Below are 6,721 nucleotides of genomic sequence, written 5' to 3'. Positions count from 1 at the left end.
GCAAGAGATCTCGTTTATTGGGGTTAAAACCACATTAACCTCTGATAGCAGTAGTGGAGTATTCAGAGCCATGCTTGCTGCTAGCACAATGACCGCAGTTGTTTGGAGACTGAGAACAGCAGCTCCACAGATGTCTTTATGAAACCTTTAAGGGTTGTACCCAACAAGCTTTGAGAGAGCAGCTTAAATTTGTTCCTACAACAGTCTTCGTATTTTCAGGTTCACCTGTAAGATGCTTTGATTGGGAAGGATTTAGATCCATGTGAGTCATGATTGAGAAGTCTTGTCACATTTCACAAGGTCTTGGTGCTTGCATAAGGGTGAATCCAATAGACTCCTTAGATGTCGGTTCTTATTCTGGCCACGAGAGTCGCAATGACCTCATCAGCATCCTGACCATACACTCTATGCTTGGAGAGTTACTATCCAAACCTACGTGATGTGATCTCTTCTAAAAAAGTATTAACTATTAGAATGCCCCTACTTTAGGCCATAAACTGTCCTCCTGTGACTGTCACAGAATTTTACACACAACAGTGTTGGTATAACATATGTATGTGTAGCGGCATCCTTTTTATAAAATTTGCAACCAAAATGTAATTGTGCACTATGCCTGACCAGAAGTCTCACATAGGAATCCATTCTAAAGAATGAATGTTGGTTGGTGATTTGGCCTGAAATTCCTTTAGGAAAATTGAAAGGATTATTGTAAGAGACACTCTAGTAAGTGCTGGGGCTTATGCATGAACTAAGAGATTGTGTTTGTAGACTGCCAAATCCCTTCCTCCCAGGCTGTGGAACTTCATAGACAAAGAAATCAAGATCAATTAAGCATCCAGAGATGTCACATGTTCCCTACAGGGTTTGGGGATGGTCTCATCTCTTAATTCTAGGAAGAAAATAATCCAATATGTTAAAAATGCAGGACTGACAAAAGGAATCTTTTTACATCTGGGAAATAATTGACTATTATACCAGATGTATTGTTTAGTTTAGGGCCAGCTCAGTCTTCACAGGGAATTTTGCCACATTCTCACAGGAACTTTCCTCGTGAGCATGCCCCTGTCCACAGAGTATGCTTCTGGCACATCAGCCGGAGCCCTTGGTCCTTCCTCTGAGGGGTGCACACATGTGAGGACTCCAAGAATACATGCAAATCTCAATACAAAGTCCATATAAAAGGAACCTTGTATCAAAAATATAGGCTGAAATTTGTGTGCATAAAAAAGATGCAGGCACTGGGCATGGTGACACACATCTGTAGTACCAGTACTTGGGAGGCAGAGGCAAGGGACTCTCTGTGAGTTCAAGGCCAGCCTGGTCTACATGGTGAGTTCCAGACCATCTGGGGCTATAGGAAGACTCTGTTTCAAAAAGACCCCCCAAATAAAATAAAATAAAATAAAATAAAATAATAAAATAATAAAATAAAATAAAGATGGAGGCAAGAGGATTTCCCAACTTAATGATCAAGTCCAAAGGAAGAAGAAAGGACAAAGATAGACCTCCCTCAAGGAAAACATCTGTATCAATATGGGAAAAGGGAGGAAAAATCAAATTTAGCATATTTTTTCTGCTTGACTCCAACTTGATAATGATCCAGTAAAGGGATAAAACCAAAGACAAGCCAACACGTCAAAGACAAGTTCTTCACATGTGCAGTAGCGTCAAATCTACTCTCACGGAGTTTGGTTTACCTGAAAATGTGGAGCAGTCCATCACCAGCTAGTTCAGCATCTTCATATAAGAGCCTGTGCTGTGTTGCCACTTTGTCTAGAACTGACATATTCCCTCTAGGAAGGAAGAGAGAGGCTCATAACACAAAGTAAGCTAAGGAACTTTATAAGACTCAGAAAGCTCATGAAAGTACAAGATTCGCAAAGCCCTTCCCACAAAGCATGTGAGCCGTGTACAGTTTCTAAGGAAATTAGAACTTCAGTAGAATCACCTGCAACTATGGCAGGATATGCCAGGCATGCAGTAGTTGTGAGTCTTCACTGGAGCTGGAGAGGACTTTTTAGTGATGTTTCTGCCTTTGAATCACCCATGCTCCTAAGTACCCCTACTAAATACAGGGACACGCTAATGTAGACTTGGGTAGTATAGTTTCTTTGGTGTGTCATCAATACACAACTGGTATGAACAGATATTTGTACATTTCTCCCCAGGAAATGTCTACACAAACCCATACATAGGATTAGTTTTGTCTTACTGAATTTCAAAGTCTGTCCACTGCACAGAAAATGTCCTAAGTAATGCAACTGAGAGATCTAGGAAAATTGACTATTTTCATGAAAAAGCTAAGTTCTCCCTTCCACACAGAATAAAATCTAAGGCGAGTCCTAAAACCAGAGGCTGGGTAATAGATGTGTTCCATGTATCTCAACGTCCACTTTAATGCACATGGAACAAATATATTAGCTTTTGGTCTCTATGAGAAGTACCTTATATAAAAAATGGAAAATGTAAAAAGATTCATTTCACCTGTTTTCAGGTGTTTCTTTCTGAGTGGTCATTATGTCCTGTTGCTTTGGGTCTATGATGAAGCTGAAAGTCACAGTCAGCTGATTATGTCCAGCCAAGCTGCTTATATGTATAGAAGAAAGAGGAAGGGGAAGGCCCTTTAAGAATACTTACCACAACTCCCAACTTCCTCCAACTAGGCCCTATCTCCTAAATTTTCAACCTCTGTAAAGAATGCCATCTGCTGGGGACAAAGCCCTTGACACAATATGTTTCTAGAGGACATTTAAGTTCTAAAATGGCACAGGAGGTCAGCAACACAGTGAGCACAGTGTAGGCAGCGGTCTGGTGAAGGATGGTTCCTTAATAGTGCCATAGTGTCTGAGAAAGAAGAAACACACGCTCCAATCCATAAAAAAGAAGATGAGACTGGATATTAACCCCAGCACTTGTGAGGAAGAGGTAGATGGATCTTTTAAGATCAAGGCTAGCCTAGTCTACATAGTGAGTTCTAGGCCTATTGGGGCTATAGGGAGACCCTGTCTCAAACAAACAAATAAACAAACAAACAGAAGTCAAATTGGAAGATGGGGAAATTAGTGTTAATGTCGAACTTATCTCTATTTAATATTTTGATAAATTAAACAGTGCATTTCAAAGGAGAGACTCATTTCAAACTGATATACTCCCCCCAACCCTCACTCATGCTTTTGACTTTGAGATTTAAGACTGTGAAGTCAAACCAATGATGCCCACTGAGTCTGAGAGAAGTACTCAAATGAACTGTTAATACTTGATAATCCCCTTTTCTCCTGTCTCAAACTTGGTTCCTTATCACTCAGCTGCAGTTGCTGGGTGGTGAATGTTAGAAGTAACATTTAAAAAGGTTAAATGTCTGAAGCTGTTTGAATGTTTCTTGAATACTTTGATATTTTGATTTCTAACTTGGCTCACAACTATGCTGACTGATTGTATTCAGAAAATAGGACTCCTAATAAGAGATTAAAATGAAAATCCTATTTTGGTTCCAAGTGAAATGGTTTTTACACTAATTAGGCTATTTTAGAAAGTTTTAATTTTTCTTCTCTGTAGGTGTTTCTTTAATGCTGCCATTATAAGGAGTGGTTACATCGCTGATATAATTCAAGCATTTCCCAAAACTCTCAACTGTAGCAGATTTACACACAATGAATACCAGCAACTCATAGACTTAACCACTTATAAATGCATTCACACACACACACGTGCTTAATTTATAATGTAACTGAATAATGAAGGTGAGTTTATTACACATGGGTGACAAAGCGTAAAACAGCAAAAATTCACTGGTCATGGACTAGAAAGTGCCTTACAAAAAGTAGAGTGTTTACTATGAACTCTTACCCTACTCATTGCAGGACCCAGAAGTAGATAACACATGATTGGTTTGATTTCCCATTTATCAATCCTAAAGTAAAATATAAACTCACAGCAGTTGCAGGCATCTGTACTGGGTGTACACAAGACTTTCTATCAACAGCCATTCATGGATGGAGAAAGGAATCAGAGGGCCCTCCTTACTGCTGGATCATTTGCTACTGATAGATCCAGGGAGAGGGAGAACCATTGACATCAGCTGGATACCCACTGATGACCCCATTTGACTCTAATTGACAGTTCTAATCCAATGATCACACAGACATGCCTGGATATACTAATTGGTTCATAAACACATCCAAAAGTTACGAAGCTGGAAACAGAACTGTAGGGATGGGTGGATGATAGGGATGAGAACTAGGAGGAGGGACAGAGAGCGGCATGTATTTTATGAGTGGAAGTGTCAAATAGCAAAAGTAATCAATAAAATAAAAACTAAACAAAGAAATTTAAGATATGTATAAACTTCGATTACATGTCTGTCCCTGTCTGAAGCAAACTAAGGACCACTCTGTAGAGTGGAATGATGCAAATACCATCAATGGACTCTCAAAGCAGCCATATGCATCTCCATGACAACCACTTGGAGACTCAGTGAAACAGACAAGAAATTATGCTAATGATCACCTTCCTACCCTGTGTACCAACCTTAATCAAATTATTCTTTACACAAATGTTAGACTGATTTATTCACGAAATTGTTCTTATCCACAAACTGTCTCAACATATTTTACATAAAATTATTCATGACAACTTATGAAGTCTTGATACATTGAAATATAGATGTTGTGGTTACAGCTGCCCTTACCATTTGTTTAGCGTTCTCTATGACAACAGATAGGGATGTAGGGATGTGGCAGTTATCTATCTTAGGGCATTTGTTGAGACCTACTTTCTCTAAATTCTATCACTAATCAATAATTATAGCGAAAAGAAAGTTAATAAAAGATAATCCTCACTGATCTTAGTGCATTGCCCAGTTTCTTCCACAAACACATTTTAGGAAATGTAGGGTTCTTAATACTGTAGATGTCATGGTTTGGTCTTAAATGTCCCCCAAAAGGCCTCCACACTACATGCTTTGTCATAAGCCCTAGCGCTATCAGGAGGTAGCTGAACCTTTAAGAGGTAGGGCCTAGTGACAGGAAGTTAGTGTACTTGATCTCTCTCTCTCTCTCTCTCTCTCTCTCTCTCTCTCTCTCTCTCCCTTCTGGCTACCATGTGCTTCTTGTAATGATACTCAAAGTGACTGCACCAAATGACCATTGTCTGAAACACTTGGGACCATAATCCAAAATAAATCTCCCTTCTTTTTGTTTTCCTGCTGCTGTATTTTAATGTAGCTCCTAAAAGCAGACACAACTAATGTGAAAATTATAAAGTTACAACTTGGTATGTACTTCTGATTTGGTTATTAAGTTACAATTTCAAAGAGACATATAGGGAAAGTCAACTCAGTCACTTCTGTAAAAGGTTAATGAGGTCATTTTGCTCATTTACTATATCATATGATTACTTTCCCAGTGTTTCATCCTATTTGGTTATCTACTCAAAAATGATGCCTTGAGTGGAGACAGTATTTCAGAAGTGTCCCCTTCCCAGTCAGATCCAAATATTAATCCCCAAATTAGGTAGCCTGAGGCATGTTCAAAGGCTTCAGAAGCCATATTAAATCAGGGGAACACTTAGCCTTCATTTTTCTAATACTAACCTTATGATAATATGTCCCTCATTTTGTGATAATATGTCCCTCATTTTTCTTATGCACTTTTGTTTGTCTGAATTTATTTCCCATGCCTGAAATGATTAAAGTATTGATGGAATTCATGTAGACATGCCGCATCCCTTCAAGTTATAATGAATCATTTGGGTCCTATTCTGATATTCAACTTATTTATTTCTTTATTTTCCTGATTGACTGAAAACATGATTTCTTACAATACAACATTAAGCAGGTTGTCTGTAAATATGCTATCAACATCAAGTACAGCAACACAGCCTGGAAGATTGACAGATTCCCTTCCATTTCATATGGAATGTGTGTGTGTCTGTGTGTGTGTGTGTGTGTGTGTGTGTGTGTGTGTGTGTGTGTGTGTGTGTGTGTGTACAAGTGTGGTTTTGGTTTATTCAAAACTAAAATTCACTGTGTCTCCTTACAACCCCTGGAATAAGTCATAATCTTAACCCACTTCTAATGCATAATGCTAACAGAAATTTATAGCAATTTCAAAACAGAACAAAAAGAGAATGAAAAAAGAATCATATCACATTCATGCTACTTTCTTTGAGCTATTTTCTTCAGGAGATAAAAACAGTAGTCCAGGTCAATCTCATAGTTACAGATGACACAGTTTTAAGGTAATGACTAAAGAAGCAACAGTTGGTAAATACATTGATCAGCAATTTCATAATCGATGACAAAATCCTCATCATTTTTATTCTTAATTCTTACATATAGAATACATTCAAACACACTGTATTTTATTCAGATTTTCAGTTTGATTAAATAACTGATCACTTTATTGTCTTTGAAAATCTTCATTTCAGGGGCTGGAGAGATGACTCAGCAGTTAAGATCACTGGCTGTTCTTGCAGAAGACGCAGGTTTGAATCCCAGTAGACACATGACTGATGGCAACTGTCTGTAAACCAGTTCCTCCTATATGTCTCTTTGAAATTGAAACTTAATAACTAAATCAGAAGTACATACCAAGTTGTAACCTTATGTATAATTTTCATATTAGTTGTGTCTGCTTTTAGGAGCTACATTAAAATACAGTAGCAGGAAAACAAAAAGAAGGGAGATTTATTTTGGATTATGGTCCCAAGTGTTTCATCCTAT

This window comes from Nannospalax galili, unplaced genomic scaffold (genome assembly GCF_000622305.1).
Source record: "Nannospalax galili isolate Female #2095 unplaced genomic scaffold, S.galili_v1.0 scaffold716, whole genome shotgun sequence".
NCBI lineage: Eukaryota > Metazoa > Chordata > Mammalia > Rodentia > Spalacidae > Nannospalax > Nannospalax galili.
Note: the sequence above shows the minus strand (reverse complement) of the source record.